We start from the raw sequence: 18,034 nt of genomic DNA on the forward strand, positions 1-18,034 counted from the left end.
CGGCAAATTGTGCGGAGGGTGTGGAGAGTCTGCAGAAGGATCTAGATAGGCTGGGCGAATGGGCCAGGAAATGGCAAATGGGATTTAATGTTGGCAAGTGTGAGGTGGTCCACTTTGGTAGGAAGAATGGTAGGAAGGACTATTACTTACGGGGCGAAAAACTGCAGCAGGCGACAGTGCAGAGGGACCTCGGGGTCCTTGTGCATGAGTCGCAAAAACCCAGCTTGCAGGTGCAGCAGGTGGTCAGGAAGGCGAATGGGATGCTGGCCTTCATAGCGAGGGGGATTGAATATAAAAGTAGGGAGGTCTTGCTGCGGCTGTATAGGGCATTGGTGAGGCCGCAGCTGGAGTACTGTGTGCAGTTTTGGGCACCGCACCTGCGCAAAGATATTTTGGCCTTGGAGGGAGTGCAGAGGAGGTTTACTAGGCTGATACCGGAGTTGAGGGGGTTGAACTATGAGGAGAGGCTGAATAAACTAGGCTTGTACTCGTTAGAGTTTAGAAGAATGAGGGGAGATCTCATTGAGACGTATAAGATGTTGAATGGGATGGATAGGATAGAGGTGGAGAGACTCTTCCCACTGAAAAAAGACAGTAGGACTAGGGGGCACAGCCTCAAGATAAAGGGGGGGCGTTTTAGAACGGAGTTGAGGAGGAACTTCTTCACTCAAAGGGTGGTGAATCTCTGGAATTCTCTGCCCGTTGAGGTGGTGGAGGCTGCCTCGCTAAATATTTTTAAGACGCGGGTTGATGGGTTTTTGATAAGAGAGGGGATTAAGGGTTATGGGGAGAGGGCGGGAAAGTGGAACTGAGCCACGACAGATCAGCCATGATCTTATTGAATGGCGGGGCAGGCTCGAAGGGCCAGATGGCCTACTCCTGCTCCTATTTCTTATGTTCTTATGTTCTTATGACTCTCCATTAATCATGGAAGGGATCTACCCTGCCAGGAGCACACCACGTATGTGCAGTTGTAAAAGTGGATGTTCTACTTTCTCACTGGGCAAGGAACTTAATTTAGAGGCAAACTTCACTTCGGTGAGGAAGCCTTTTATTGAGCATGCGTGGCATGCAAAATGGCTTCCCGACAATATTCATCAGGGAGCTTAACCCCACCTTTAGGTCACAAGAGCAGAATTCGTCTTGACATCAGGAAACTAATTTTTGGCTTCAGGCCAAATTAGAATTCTCCACCCATCAAGCTTCAGTGGGACCAGAAGATTTTGCCACATGAATGTAATTATAATGTTCCCAGATGGGATTTTATATCACGATTAGAGTAGACTTTCTAAGTTTTATTTACGCTTTGTAAGCAGTAATAACATATACCAAAGAGGGAAATGACAACGTTCTCAGTTCTGTAAACCATATAAATCCTCTCGACAAATGCAGGTGCAAGCAATGCTCTCATGTTCAAGGATGTTTTAATATTTAGTGCTGTTGCTACTGCCAGAAGGACAACTATGAATTTAGTTAATGAATTTGCTCTGCTGCTTGTCTTTAGATTTTGCCTTATTTGTGTCCTTCAGAGAGACAACTGCACATTGATCAGATCATCGGGAAAGATAGAACCCCAGGCGCAACACACTGGAGACACAGTCAAAGTTGTTACAGGAGCTCTGCATGTAAAATTAGATTTTGAAAAGTATGTAGTTTCGCACTGTGAAATTGGGATCCGTGCTTTACGTGTAAATGTCCCGCACTCGCCATTTTGGGATAGTCAATAGAATGTTCAGAACATGTTCCAAAGGTAAGCAGGATGAGCAGATTTGGACATCAGTCAATTTGAAACATTAGTTTGGCAGCCCCCTCCTCACCCCCCTCGACTCCACTCTTCCTGTGATCGAGACAATTTCAGCCCCGTAGACCCAGGAGGGTGCCACGCCACATTATTGCACCCTGAGAAGAGGCTAGGGCCCTCCAGGTCCTGGTTCCCCAGAGGACGACTGCCAAGGTCATCACAGGCAACAAAACATGGCAGATAGCAGGGCATGGCAGCCTGCAGTGGATCCTGGACAGACACCAAGACATAGTGGCAGGGTTAAAAAGGTGTAGGAAGTCTCGTTGCACAGTGTGGATACAGGTAGTGTTAGGCATTTATAGATCGCAAGCACCTATATAAGTCTTCAACCATCTGTCAGTGTATTAAACCTCACTTTTTGCACTGCGTTCGTGCCTCTCTGCTCTCATTAAATCTCTGCATAAAGGGCCACTGAGACAACTGCATCTGTCTAACACTGAAAGGCTGAATGCTCTTACACAGAGTCTCCTCTGTCTCCTCTCCGCAAAGCTGCCAGTCCATTCCTTGGCATTTCCTCACAGTGACAAAATACATCCCTCCCTCCTCCTCTAACCAAAAAAAATGGCCACCCTGAAAAGGTAATAGTGAAGGTAAGAGTTTAATAAATTTTCTTAAGTAATTTAATTGGCGTTAGAAATGTTGGTCAATGGGGTTAAGTTCTACAGCTGAGATGTGGGAGATCCATGACACTTCCAGTGTCACGCATGACTATGTCTGGAGGGAGTGGACCCAATTGCAGCTCCTTACAGATTGCACGGAAGGAGCAACAGTTGGATGCACTTGGGAGTATGAAAGTGGTGGAAAGCGTCATAGATAGGAGCTTTAGAGATGTGGTCTCACCCAAGGTACAGGCAGAAAGATGGGTGACCGCTACAAGGGGCAGCCAATGCAGGAATCCCCCGTGGTCGTCCCCCTCTCTAACAACTATACCATTTTGGATATTGTTGGGGGGGGTTTGGCCTATCAGGGAATAAAAGCAGCAGCAGCCAGAGCAGTGGCACCACAGCTGGCTCTGTTGTTTAGCAGGAAGGGACAAAGAGCACTGGAGCAATAGTTATAGTGGACTCTACAGTTAGGGGTGCAGATAGGTGCTTCTGTGGACATGAAAGAGACTTCAGGATGGTATGTTGAGTCCAGGATGTCTCTGAATGGACAGAAAGCCTTCTGAAGGGAGAAGGTGAAAAGCCAGAGGTCATGGTACATATTGGTGCTAACACCATGGGTAGGAAGAGTGATGAGGTCCCACAGCAGCAGTTTAGGGAGTTAGGTAGAAAATTAAAAAGCAGAACCTCTAGGGCTGTAATCTCAGGATTATTTCCCATGCCACGTGAAACAGAAATAAAAATAGAAATAGAAATAGGAAGATAGTACAGCTCAACACATGGATAAACAGCTAGTGCAGGAGGGAGGGTTTCAGATAGTGTGATAATATTTATTATTGTCACATGTATTAACATCTAAAGAAAAATATTGTTTCTTGCGTGCTGTACAGACAAAATATACCGTTCATAGAGAAGGAAATGAGAGAGTGCAGAATGTAGTGTTACAGTCAGAGCTAGGGTGTAGAGAAAGATCAACTTAATGCAAGATAAGACCATTCAAAAGTTTGACAGCAGCAGGGAAGAAGCTGTTCTTGAATCAATTGGTACATGACCTCAGACTTTTGTATCTTTTTCCCAAAGGAAGAAGGTGGAAGAGAGAATGTCTGGGGTGCATGGGGTCCTTACTTATGTTGACTGCTTTGCCGAGGCAGCAGCAAGTGTAGACAGAGTCAATGAATGGAAGGCTGGTTTGCGTGATGGATTGGGCTACCTTCATGACCTTTCATAGTTCCTTGTGGTCTTGGGCAGGGCAGGAGCCATACCCAGCCGTGATACAACCAAAAAGAATGCTTTCTACAGTGCATCTGTAAAAATTGGTGAGAGTTATAATTGACATACCAAATTTCCTTAGTCTTCTGAAAAAGTGGAGGCGTTGATGGGCTTTCTTAACTATCGTGTTAGCATGGGGGGACCAGGACAGGTTGTTGGTGATCTGGACACCTAAAAACTTGAAGCTCTCAGCCATTTCTACTTCATCCCCATTGATGTAGACAGGGGCATGTTCTCCTTTACGCTTCCTGAAGTCAATGACAATCTCCTTCATTTTGTTGACATTGAGGGAGAGATTATTGTTGCCGCACCAGTTCACCAAATTCTCTATCTCAGTCATGTACTCTGTCTCGTCATTGTTTTGAGATGCGACCCACTATGGTGGTGTCATCAGGAAACTTAAAAATCGAATTGGAGCGGAATTTGGTCACACAGTCATAGGCATAGAAGGAGTATATTAGGGGGCTGAGAACAAAGCCTTGAGGGACGCTGGTCAATACCTGGACCATTGGGATCTCTCTGGGGCGGGTAGGACCTATACAAGAAGGTTAGGTTGCATTTAAACTGGAAGGGCATAAATATTTCGGCTGGGAAGTTTGTCAGTGTCACAAGGGAGGATTTAGATTAGTTTGGCAAGGGAAAACCAAAGCAAAGGTACATAAACTGAAGGTGAACCAGAGAATAGGGCCAGTAAGACTCAGAGAAAGAGCAGGCAGGGTGTGGTTGCCAAAGAGGGTCAGGTGGACTGAGATGCATTTGTTTCAATGCGAGAAGTGTACCAGGTAAGTCAGATCTCGGATTAGTACTTGGAACTATGATGTTGTTGCTATTACGGAGATTTGGTTATGGGAAGGACAGGATTGGCAGTTTAACGTTCCAGGATACCGATGTTTCAGGTGGGATAAAGCGGGGGTGTAGAAGGGGTGGGGGGAGTTGCACTATTGGTTAAGGAGAATATCACAGCTGTACCATGGGAGGACACCTCGGAGGGCGTATACAGCGAGGTAACATGGATAGAGCTCAGGAATAGAAAGGGTGTAGTAACAATGTTGGGGGTTTACTATAGGCTGCCCAACAGCCAGCAGGAGATAGAGGAACAGGTATGTTGGCAGATTTTGGCAAGGTGTAAAAGTAACAGAGTTGTTGTTGTGGGAGATTTTAACTGAACTCACTTAGTGCTAGGGGCGTGGATGGGGCAGAGTTTGTAAGGAGCATCCAGGAGGGCTTCTTGAAGCAGTATATAGATAGTCCAACTAGGGAAGGGGCCGTACTAGACCTGATATTGGGGAATGAGCCCAGTCTGGTGGTCGACATTTCAGTGGGGGGCCAGTTCAGGAATAGGTACCACAATTCAGTGAGCTTTAGGATACTGATGAATAAAGATTAGTCCTCAGGTGATGGTGTTAAACTAGGGGAAGGCTAATTTCAACAATATTAGGCAGGAACATTAGAATGTAAATTGGGGACAGATGTTTGAGGGCAAATCAACATCCGGCATGTGGGAGGCTTTCAAATGTAAGTTGATAAGGATTCAGGACCAGCACATTCCTACAAGGATGAAGGATAAATATGGCAAGTTTTGGGAACCTTGGATAATGACAGATATTGTGAGCTAGTCAAAGAGAAAAATGAAGCATTTATCAAGGCGAGGAGCCTGGGAACACAAGAAGCAAGTGTGGAATACAAAGCAAGTAGAAAGAAACTTAAGCAAAGAGTAAGGAGGGCTAAAAGGGGGTCACAAAAAAGCATTGGCCAGCAGAATTAAGGAAAATCCCAAGGCTTTTTATACATACATAAAGAGCAAGAGGGTAGGCAAGGAGAGGGCTGGCCTATTCAAGGACAGGAAAGGGAATCTATGCATGGAACCAGAGGAAATGGGCGAGGTATTAAATGAGTGCTTTGTGTCAGTATTCACCAAAGAGAAGGACTTGGTGAATGATGAGTCTGGGAAAGGATGTGTAGATAGTTAGAGCCATGTTGAGATCAAAAAGGAGGAAGTATTGGGGTTCTTGAGAAACATTAAGGTAGATATGGGTCATCTCCAGGGCAGAAAGGACTTTCTGGTCAAACTGGGTTATTTACCAGGTATAAGGGTGCCGTAACGCTTTATTTGGAAGGGAGGTGTGTAATCTACGTGCCCTCAGTACCTACAGGCTTGGCTGTTGGAGACACACCCAGAGATTGGTGTGGCTGCACCTGATTGGACTTTATCGATCAGGGTGATCAAGTCCTGATCGATTGATTGGCAATGGCCAAAAGGAGCGTGAAACCCAATGGGGTATAAAGGTGCTGCACAGCCAAGAATCTCTCTCTCTCTGACCCCATGAACGAGTTACAACAATGGTGAACATCACCAGCGATGACCTGCACAAGGAGAGCCACCACACCCAAGAAGAAAGGAAGACCAGAGCCAGAGTGCCAGACCAGACCAAAGGACCAAACTATGCAGAGGACAACCGAGACCAACACACAGATAAAGACCAATATCTACTTGGGTACTTGCCAGTCACACAAAGTTAAGTCAAGGTCTTGTATTGGACTTGAACTCTAATATTTCCTGTACAGGTAACTTACTGTTGGTTGGGTGGGTGATCATTGATTGTCTGTCTTAAATAAATATTGGTTGTACTAACAAGATGTTTACTCCCAGTTATTTGTCCACCGTATAAGGGTTAAAACAGTCCGTGCAGCAGGTACAACAATTGGCAACTCCGCCGGGACATCGGCAAGAAGTAACTTTGTTGCTCTGATATCGAATCCCTCAGAATCTATATTAAACGATTATTTAAAACTCAAAGCCAACAGGTGTAAACTCCTTATTGGACCAGTAACTGTTTCGGGAAATTGTTTATTGTACATGCATTGTTATTAACAAGGAGGATCGGGTAAACTCTGTAGGTTTGCATTAGAATCCGGAGGGATTAGGACTGGAACATAGCCCAAAGTCTTAACCGCAGTCCGATCAACTCCCTACCCCTTGTTGAATATAGAATGGCAGGAAACAGCACAGAGACGAAGTGTCCCAGATGGGAAACAAAAATTAGGGAATTTATTAGGAAGAAAGGGTGGCCCCTAAGGGCAGAATCTTGTGCCCATACTGAGACGGGACCGGGATCCCTAGAGCAGAAGTATTGGGATGATCTAAGGAAAGTTCAGGGAAAACAGGTGGACAAAAGTGAGAAAGAAAGTGCCATTGTGAGCTGCTTAGGATGGCTGCCAGGAACAGAAACAGCATTAAACACAGTTTGTAAGGAACTGGAGGAATCAAAGTGGGCACAGGAGGAAAAGGAGGAGGAGATTAAACAACTAAGGGAACAGCAACTGGAGCGGATAGAGAAAATAAGAGCCAAAAAAGGCAGAGAGGTAGATGAATTAAGGAGAACTAACTAGGCAAATTTATTACATCTGGGCTATTTTCAAACCCCGTATGAGAGAGCTGACCAAGATACCCAGCGTGCTGACTTGGTGAAAGGTGAGACCAAGCAGGGAGTAGCACGATTGGAAGATAAGTGCACTGATCTGCAGGTGACGATAAAAGCACTATGTCAAGCCAGTAAACAGGGACAGGCAACCACCGACCACTCCAAATGCCAGTGAGAAATTTCACGGCTGGAATCCCTATTATCGGTTCAAAATGGATTTATGTGCACCTTCGGGTTAATAGAGGAAGAGGAGATAGAGAATTGGGGACAGTTAAAGGGGAATGCTAGACTTGATGTTATGCAAACTGAGCATTGTGGTCCAATGCCATCTTTCCCAGGGGAAGTCTGCGCCCCCAGATTCACCTCCAGTACTGATGCACCCAGTGACGACTGAATGTCAGGTAGGAGAGAATCAGGGCCCAGCTGTTACATATACAACCCTGTTCACCGTGGCACAATTGGCCAAAATCACAAATAAAATCACAACCTTTGAACCGTCGGCCGATGCACACAGTTTCTTTGAGGATGTCAGGCAGCAAAAGATAATGCATTGGGCGAGATGAAAGGAGAGAGTTGATAGTCATGAACTTGAGCAAGTCTGTATGGTCTGCCCTGCCAACCCCTCAAAATGTCGGGGAAGGAACCTTAAATGAAATTAAGGAAGAGATATTGACTGCAATAAGGTTTAATACAGGGGATCCTGTAGATGGGTTAAATAAATGTAGACAGAGGAAAGGGGAACATCCGACTGCCTTTGCCAGTCATTTGTGGATCCGCTTCACAGGAGTATATGGGGAATTAGATCGGGCTGGATTGAATGAGGCTGATTCATCCAAACGGGCTAGGACATTAGTCTAGCACACCACAGAGGAAAGGCTGCACTAATTCTGACCCCACAGAGACCTCACACACAATGAAGCATAGGTTCTCCGATGCTTAGCTCGAGTCTGGGAACAGGAAGTTCAGGGAGCCTCAATGTCACAGTCAGAAAAGGAGGCGAGAATGCTTCCGATGAGGGCTAGTCAGGGCCCAGTATGGAGAAACGAGGGTAGAGGGGATCACCAATACCAGAGAGGTACAGCTCCACCTTACACAGCCGCCCCAGGGAGAGATAGAGGGGCATGTTTTAATTACGGGTGGCCAGGACACTTCGCCCAAGATTGTAGGAGAGCCCCACAACCATATACACGGTCCCTGAGATAACCAGGACCACCAGCTCCACTAGTTAGGGCAGCTCCTAGGTTCGAGAGAGAACACCGCCCATGACCATTGGAAGGTCCCAATCACCCTATGCATACCGTAAGCACAAGCCCATCACTGTATCCAACAACCCCCACCTACGGAACCCTAGATTGATGGTGCCCGGCCTCCCCAACCTGGGTCTGTAGCACCAGGGGGGATAGCATTGGGAGACACCTAACGGCGAGGTAAGAGGCCATCTTGTAGAATTCCTTTGGGATATCAAAGGCTCCTGAACTACCACAAATGTATCAAAATTAAAAACAGACATCCCTTGGCCAACTATGGATACAATTATACTCTGTGGATTCACAGGATACTTGGAGGAGGGACGTGTTACAAGCCCTGTTCAGGTCCGCCCAGGGAACATGGTGTGTGACCATCCAGTGGTGTTAGTTGACCTTCCCCCGAGCGCTGACCACATCCTGGGGTCCGATTATATGATTATATGTAATCTTTCATTCGATCCAGCTAATGGATGCAGAAAGCTACGGTTAGCAGCGCGCCATCAATCATTCCAGTCGGGACATATGCTAATAGGGTTAGAACAGTAGAGAAATTCTGATTTGATCCCTTAACGATTAGCAGTGATCCAGCCATCAGGGAGTTGCTTCAAAGAAACAACGTTCTGTAGGCCACTGAAGGGCGCACATATGGGGATTGTTAAGGTTAGAAGCCACCATAGGACCTCCCCACCTGGTAACTGTAAGGCTGATGCACTTGCCAAAGCCAGTGCTCACAGGGGACAGTTTTGGCAGCCACCTGTGGAAGAACAGGACACTTGCGCACCCTGGAGGACTGGCGTGACTCACCAGTTATCGGCCTTCGCTGCATTATGGATTCTCCCATAAACGTAAGCCTTAACAGAGTAAGTAAACGCTGTGACCATTTGCCAAACTAATATAGCCAACCTGGTCCAGGCGCAGCGCACTGACAGTTCCCACCCTAGATGGAGTCTACCCAGCCCCATATGAGAAATGGAAGGACAAAATACAGATTCAGGATGGTCTGATATTAAAGGCAGGCACATACATAGTCCCTAGCCAGGACTCAGCTCATCTACCAGTACCAGGGCCAGCATGGCTATCAGGGCATAGAGACAACAATCGAGCGATTAAAAGGATTATGCCGGTGGCCCAGACTGCACAATGATGTTGGCCATTATATCGATTTGTGCCCAGACCAACCCCGATAGATATGCCAGGAAAGCGGAGCTAAGATACACATGCCCAGTAGAAGGCCCCTGGACAAATCTCCAAATTGGTTATATCAACCCACTACCGCCATGTAGGAATGGATTTAAATACGTCCTGATAATAATAGACACTTTCACCAAATGGGTTGAGGCATTCCCCACTAGATCCAACACAGCTAAGGCCACCGCAATGATATTAGCCCAGCAGATGTTTACACGGTGGGGTCTTCCCCGCAGCTTAGAGTCCGACCAAGGGACACATTTCACCGTGTGGGTGATGCAGAACGTTATGGCTATGTTTGGCATCAAGCAGAAATTCCATATCGCCTGCCATCCACAATCCAGTGGATTCGTAGAGCACATGAACCAAACTTTCAAAGGGATCATTAGAAAAACAGTGCAGCAAAACAACACAACATGGGATACTTCCCTTTGCCCTCATGATGGCTCTGCTGGATTCACCCTCCGCACATTAATGACTGGCTGATCTATGAGAGAAGCTGAATATTTATTGGGGTTTGACTTAACTGAGCCTGCTATCATAGCGCGTACCCACGAGAAACCCCTCCAGCAGATAATTGAAAACATTAAAGCAGCCCAGTTATTCACGGCTGTCCAATTAGGAGTTAAAAAGAAACAGAACAAGACATATTTCAATAAAAGTGTACACCCGGTAGAATATACAGTTGGCCAGCAGGTAATGATTTCCCACTACAACCCTGGTTCTTTCTTGTCCCCAAGGTATGCAGGTCCACACACACACCATCACCAACAAAATAAGCCCCTCAGTGTATAAAGTCCTAATCGCCAACGGGAAAACTGATTGGTTCCACTTCAATCAACTGAAAGTTTATGGGACTCAGAATAATCTCTCATTGGGGATAGGGGAGGATGACACTAGGCGGCCAGAATGGCCTCACCCAGGAAATGTATTTCCTCGGACACCTTCTCATCCACTTTCAGGTTCACACCAGACCCTTCCCCCTACCACACTACAGCACAGAGCCTCGTCCACACCTGAGGTGCCCCTAGGGGTACTGATCGACCCAGACATAACAGGAGACTTGCGCATCCTAGAGGACTGGCGTGACTCGCCAGTTATCAGCCTTCATTGCATTATGGATTCTCCCATAAACATAAGCCTTAACAGCCCCGGACCCAACATGAAGCCCTGACTTAACGACACCGGGTTATTTTGATGGGGACACCCAATGCTGCATCCCCCACATGGATATGGGACCGGACACATAGATTAATTAGACTGGGACACGAGGATGAAGGACCCCCCGAACCCTGATTCAAACGCAGACCCCACAAGTGCAGTCCAACAAACAGACACGGGTATGGAAACCAGGTGTGGAGATAATGATGGAGGCCCTTGAGACAAATGATTCAGAAGATATATAGATGATCTGGAGGAGGGAACCGAGTGTAGGGTGTCGAAATTTGCTGATGACACCAAGATTGGGGGAAAGGCAAATTGTGTGGAGGGTGTGGAGAGTCTGCAGAAGGATCTAGAAAGGCTGGGCGAATGGGCCAGGAAATGGCAAATGGAATTTAATGTTGGCAAGTGTGAGGTGGTCCACTTTGGTAGGAAGAATGGTAGGAAGGACTATTACTTACGTGGCGAAAAACTGCAGCAGGCGACGGTGCAGAGGGACCTCGGGGTCCTTGTGCATGAGTCGCAAAAACCCAGCCTGCAGGTGCAGCAGGTGGTCAGGAAGGCGAATGGGATGCTGGCCTTCATAGCGAGGGGGATTGAATATAAAAGTAGGGAGGTCTTGCTGCAGCTGTATAGGGCATTGGTGAGGCCGCAGCTGGAGTACTGTGTGCAGTTTTGGGCGCCGCACCTGCGCAAGGATATTTTGGCCTTGGAGGGAGTGCAGAGGAGGTTTACTAGGCTGATACCGGAGTTGAGGGGGTTGAGCTATGAGGAGAGGCTGAATAAACTAGGCTTGTACTCGTTAGAGTTTAGAAGAATGAGGGGAGATCTCATTGAGACGTATAAGATGATGAATGGGATGGATAGGATAGAGGTGGAAAGACTCTTCCCGCTCAAAAAAGACAGTAGGACTAGGGGGCACAGCCTCAAGATAAAGGGGGGGCGGTTCAGAACGGAGTTGAGGAGGAACTTCTTCACTCAAAGGGTGGTGAATCTCTGGAATTCTCTGCCCGTTGAAGTGGTGGAGGCTGCCTCGCTAAATATTTTTAAGAAGCGGGTTGATGGGTTTTTGATAAGAGAGGGGATTAAGGGTTATGGGGAGAGGGCGGGAAAGTGGAACTGAGCCACGACAGATCAGCCATGATCTTATTGAATGGCGGGGCAGGCTCGAAGGGCCAGATGGCCTACTCCTGCTCCTATTTCTTATGTTCTTATGTTCTTATGTTCTTATGAGTCTCCGTTGGGCAACTGGTTAACGAAAATGCTGAATGAAGGAATCTAAGGTGCTCCAAATGATGAAATTCAGCCTACAGTACAGAGCAATGCAAGGTACAAGAGTCTCTGATGGAAGCAGTGGCTTACACGCAGTTGTATACTGCTAGTATGATTAACCAGGTTATTTATATAATCTGACGCCAGCTTTTTCACCAGTTTTCTCTGGTTAAGACAACATTAAGCCAATTATACATATCTTTGGGCAGCTACGCTACATTTTAAAATCTTTGAGGCAGCTATGCTCAATTTTAACGTCATTGAAGCAGCTGTGCTAAATTTTAAAATCTTCAAGGCCACTGAGCTACATTCTCAAGAGGAAACGAAACAAACAAAACTCTCACAGTGTAAAAGCCTGGTACAGTATGCAGCAGTTCTGCATTCCAAGTGACACTCAGAATTTTATTTCCAGTGTTCTAATGATAGAAGGGCCATCTCTTTACCCCCTAATGTTAAAGGGACACATTTTCAGCTCTTAGAGGCACCTGTGCTAAATTTTACATGCGGCCCAATTTCAGACTCCAACACACTTATAGAGCAGACACCTCTTCAGGTCATTACAGACTGACTCCAGTGCTGTTCGAATCCCTATAGTTAACAGTGACTGCTGCTAGACTAAAACCGGCTGCCTTGATTTTGCTGGCCAGTTAAATAAGCTCTTTTCTGACAACCCCCACAACTCATCTATTCATCGGCCTGATCAAAAAATTGCTCCGTAGTGCTCCACAATTAGAATTTAAAAAGTTACGACATGCAAGTGACACTTGAGACACCCAGATCCTCCTGAACACACTACTCTCAAACAAGTGTTCAAAAAAAGAGGGGGGCATGGACACTTTAAATATATGCATATATATATCGAATAGTAGATGTGATAACAACAGAGTTAACATTGATTTCCTCAGGACAGTGACGGACTATGCTAGAATTACAACCTACAATCTATCTCATTGGACTCATCAACTGGATAAATACACAGGACATTCCAAGCAAGATGAACTTGTGGTATCCAGGTTATTTATGGTTTGCCCCACCTGACGCCAGGAAACGTGAGGAGGGTACAGCAGATCCAAGAGGTGAAAAGGAGGATTAAAGAAATTAAAGTCACCTCTTGGCGGGATGACCTTTGGAACTGGGGCTCAAACATCCAAATCCATCCATTTGTTCCCATAATGTCACACTTGGTGGTAGTACTGATTTTGTTCACCCTGGTATACTTAATCACCCTCACAGTCCAATTCAGCCAATAGAAAAAGAGGATCACCCAGAGGCAGGGCGTAGGGTCCGCCTTGAACCATGGTCCCCTCTAATTCAGTAGCTCGATGTTTACAGGAAGCTTGCCACTTTGCGATTTGTTCTAATGAGCCATTGGAAATCTTACTACCAAAATGTGCCTCAGATCTGTGAATACTTTATTCTAATGTTTGTTTGAATGTTGGTTTATAATTAGTTTATTGTAACAACGGTATTTGGAATATCTGATTGTCTGTATTTGTGGGTAATTCGCTCATTGTAATAATAGTGTTTAGAATGTGTGGTTGTTTGTATTTGTAGAGTGTTTCTGTCTGTAGCTTCTGGAATATGTTGAAGGATTGTATTATTACTGTGCATGCTAATGCCTGGGCCTTAATTGACTGTTGGGTGACTGGGGAATTCCTGACAGATACTGGTCCTGAGTTTGTGATCTATCATGCTTTGTGTTCAGGATCAAAGGGGGGACTGTGGCCAAATGAGCCAACTAAAATAGCGATTTGTAAAGCACTCTGGGACAACTGGGCAAGAACTAAAACAACAAGCTCAGCCTAAAAGACAGAGATAAACAGGCTGCAACCCAGACGAGTGAATACACAGGTTATGGGTCACCTCCAGGACAAAAGGGACTTTCTGGTCAAACTGGGTTGTTTACCAGACATAGGGACGCCGTAGCTCCTTATTCGGGAAGGATGTGTGTGTCCGACGTGCCCCCAGCACCTACAGACATGGCTGTTGGGAACACACCCAGAGATTGGTGCAGTAGCACCTGATTGGACTTTATCGATCAGGGTGATCAAGTCCTGATCGATTGATTGGCAATGGCCAAAAGGAGTGCAAAACCCAATGGGAATAAAGGGTTCTACACAGCCAAGAATCTCACTCTCTCTCTGACTCCATGAACAAGCTACAACAACGGTGGCCATCACCAGCAAAGACCAGCACGAGGAGAGCCACCACACCCAAGAAGGAAAGAAGACCAGAGCCAGAGTGCCAGACCAGACCAAAGGACCAGACTATGCAGAGGATGACCGAGACCAATGCGCGGATAAAGACCAATATCTACTTGGGTACTTGCCAGTCACCCAACGTTAAGTCACGGTCTTGTATTGGACTTGAACTCTAGTATATGCTGTAAAGATAACTTATTGTTGACTGAGTGGGTGATTATTGATTGTGTGTCTTAAATAAATATTAGTTGTACTAATAAAGATGTCTACTCGCAGCTATTTGTCCACCGTTTAAGGATTAAAACAGCCTGTGTGGCAGGCACAATGCCAGGATGTTGCCTGGTATGGAGGGCATTAGCTATGAGGAGAGGTTGGAGAAACTTGGTTTGTTCTCACTGAAACGACAGAGGTTAAAGGGAGACCTGATAGAAGTCTACAAGATTATGAGGGGTATGGACAGAGTGGATAGTCAGAAGCTTTTTCTCAGGGTGGAAGAATCAATTACTACATGTTTGGTTTCATCGGTCAGAACATTGAATCCAGGAGTTGGAATGTCTTGTTGAAGTTGTACAAGACATTGGTAAGGCCACACTTGGAATACTGTGTGCAATTCTGATTACTCTATTATAGAAAGGATATTATTAAACTAGAAAGAGTGCAGGAAAGATTTACTAGGATGCTACCAGGACTTGCTGGATTGAGTTATAAGGAGAGGTTGGATAGACTGGGTCTTTTTCTCTGGAGCTTAGGAGGTTGAGGGGGGTGACATGAGAGAGGTCTATAAAATAATGAGGGACACAGATCAACTGGATAGTCAATATCTTTTCCCAAAGGTAAGGGAGTCTAGAATTAGAGGGCATAGGTTTAAGGTGAGAGGAGAGAGGTTCAAAAGTGTCCAGAGGGGCAATTTTTTCACACAAAGGGTGGTGGATGTCTGGAACAGGCTGCCAGAGTTAGTAGTAGAGGCAGGTATAATTTCGTCCTCTAAAAAGCATTTAGATAGTTAGATGGGTACGGTGGGTATAGAGGGATATGGGCCAAATGCGGGCAATTGGGATTAGCTTAGGGGTTTTAAAAAAAGGGCGGCATGGACAAATTGGGCCGAAGGGCCTGTTTCCATGCTGTAAACCTCGATGACTCTATGACTTTATGACTAGGGGGCATAGGTTTAAGGTGTGAGGGGTAAAGTTTAAAGGAGATGTACAAGGCAAGTTTTTCTTTGCACAGAGGGTGGTGGGTGCCTGAAACTCAACAGGGGAGATAGTGGAAGCAGATACAATAGTGACCTTTAAGGGGCGTCTTGACAAATAAATGAATGGGATGGGAATAGAGGGATATGTCCCCGGAAGGGGAGGGGGTCTTAGTTCAGTCGGGCATTGTGGTTGGTACAGGCTTGGAGGGCTGAGTGGCCTGCCTGTTCCTCTGCTTTAATCTTCTTTGTTTTATCAGTCATGCCAGTGGAGAGATGAGTCTGTGTGTGTGATATCACCCTGGTCACAAGGAGTCCACAAGCTGCCTTCAGCCAGACAGGAGTCAGACATTCACAGTATCTCTTCATGGAGAAATGCCCTGACCTCGTTGCAAGTCACCCTCATTCCCCTGCAATGTTGGGACTCGGGGCAACCACTCCCTTCCCATGATCCTAGTCATATCAGGTTTGAGTGAGTGCTGACAGCAAACAGTCAGCAAGGGCCTCATGATGGGCCTCAAGTGGTCGCCAATATTGTGGTAATCAGTGAAGTGTGAGGCTATCAGCGTATCCTGATCTCTCATAGAAAAATAGAATCCCTACAGTGCAAAAAGAGGCTATTTGACCCATTGAATCTGCACTGACAACAATCCCACACAGGCCTATCCACGTAAACCCACATATTCACTCCGCTAATCCCTCTAACGTACGCATCCCGAGACACTAAGCAGCAATTTAGCATGGCCAATGCACCTAACCTGCATTGGACTGTGGGAGGAAACTGGAGCACCTGGAGGAAACACAAGGAGAATATATAGGCAAACACAAGGAGAATATGTAGGCAAACACAAGGAGAATATATAGGCAAACACAAGGAGAATATGTAGGCAAACACAAGGAGAATATGTAGGCAAACACAAGGAGAATATGTAGGCAAACACAAGGAGAATATGTAGGCAAACACAAGGAGAATATGTAGGCAAACACAAGGAGAATATGTAGGCAAACACAAGGAGAATATGTAGGCAAACACAAGGAGAATATGTAGGCAAACACAAGGAGAATATGTAGGCTCCACACAGACAGTGACCCAGGAATCGAACACAGGTCCCGGGGGCTGTGACGCAGCAGTGCTAACCACTGTGCCACCGTGCTGCCCACCTCTCCTCCCACTTCTGGTCCTCCTCACCATTTGATGGCCTTCCGCTGTCTCCCCCAAGGGTTCCTCCTCATTGGCCACCTCAACATCCTCTTCATCATTGGAGATGCATCGTTCATCCATCTCCTCCTCGGGTAGCTCCTCAGCTCGTTGAACCCCCAGGTTGTGGAGGGTGCAACACACACCAAGGATGCATTAAACCCTCAGGGGACTCTATAGCAGGGCTCCACATGACAAGTCTAGGCACCAAAACTATATCTTCAACACACCTATCATCTTCTCAGTCAAAACACAACTTGCAGTATGAATTTGATTATCTCAGGTCTGTACTATAATCTGTGGCCTCCACACAGGAGACATCAGGGGGTGGACCCTGAGGAGCCAATCCTGTAGCTGCCAAGTTCTCTCAAAAACTCAGGTATCTGTGAGTGGCCAAGGGTGTAGCTGTCGTGGACTGTCTGTGGGCACCTAGCACAGGTCTAGAGAATGTATTTAAAGTGGTTGTAGACAATATTTAGGGAGTGGAAGCTCTTGCAGTTGATGAACCACACTCCTCAATGGCATAGGTATCAGAGAGCCACATGTGTGCAGTCAATGGCTCACTGCATATAAGGGAAGCCAGCTCTCTGGGCAAATTCCATGGCTCTCATATCCTGGCTAGTTGGGTCCTGGTCAAGATTTATCAAATTGTGAGCGCTTGCGAACAATGAAACTGTGACCTCCCTAATGCACTTATATACCGAGGTCTACAATGGTCACCAGTGAAGCCCTGAAAGGAGCCAGTCCCATAAAGGCAGCTGTTACCTTCAGAGTGACAGGCGTGGATGTCCTCCAAGTCTATGTGTTCTCGTCTCCTGGAACACGTGGCACAGTTGAGTGACCATATCCCTAGACATGAGGAGTCTCCACCAAAGTTAGTTTGTACCCCTCTGCTGGAAGGTACTATCTATAAACACTAAGCTGAAGACAGCAGCTCTAAGTAGCCGGTCTCTGGGTCCCCCTTCTGGCAGCTGAGCAGACCCTACTATCCCCTTCTCCTCAGGATTCTGATGCTGCCTCCAGAGAGCCAGATGTCAATGCATTTGTTGTCTTTCGTGCCTCAGTATGAGAAGAGTAACAATGAGTTCTAATGGCTCCATTCCTCACTCATTCTATCTCTGAATGGGATGAGAGAGAAGGAGTGAACTCCATGCCCTGACCCATTGCTCACCCACCCTCGGGAACATCCTTAACTTCCGTGCTGGCCATCACAACAAGGTCCAGTCCACTACTATCCCCCAGAATGGACAAGACCATACACCACCCTCACCCCACTCAACCTGACCAATTGGCCTCAGCTTCAGAGACCATTCGGTGTCCTGATGTCCCATGATAGGCGCAGGCATCTGCCCCAAGGTTAACTATCAGGCCTTGTGTGCAGCTCTGTCAAGCAGGGGGTGGGGGAGGGGGTTGGCCTGTGAGGACGCTGCTGCACCAAGGCCTGTTCGGAGTAGGGCACCCTGCTGAGCTTTGTAGCTTTTTCC

The sequence above is a fragment of the Carcharhinus amblyrhynchos genome, chromosome 8, assembly GCF_965287045.1.
Source record: "Carcharhinus amblyrhynchos chromosome 8, sCarAmb.v2.hapA, whole genome shotgun sequence".
Lineage (NCBI taxonomy): Eukaryota > Metazoa > Chordata > Chondrichthyes > Carcharhiniformes > Carcharhinidae > Carcharhinus > Carcharhinus amblyrhynchos.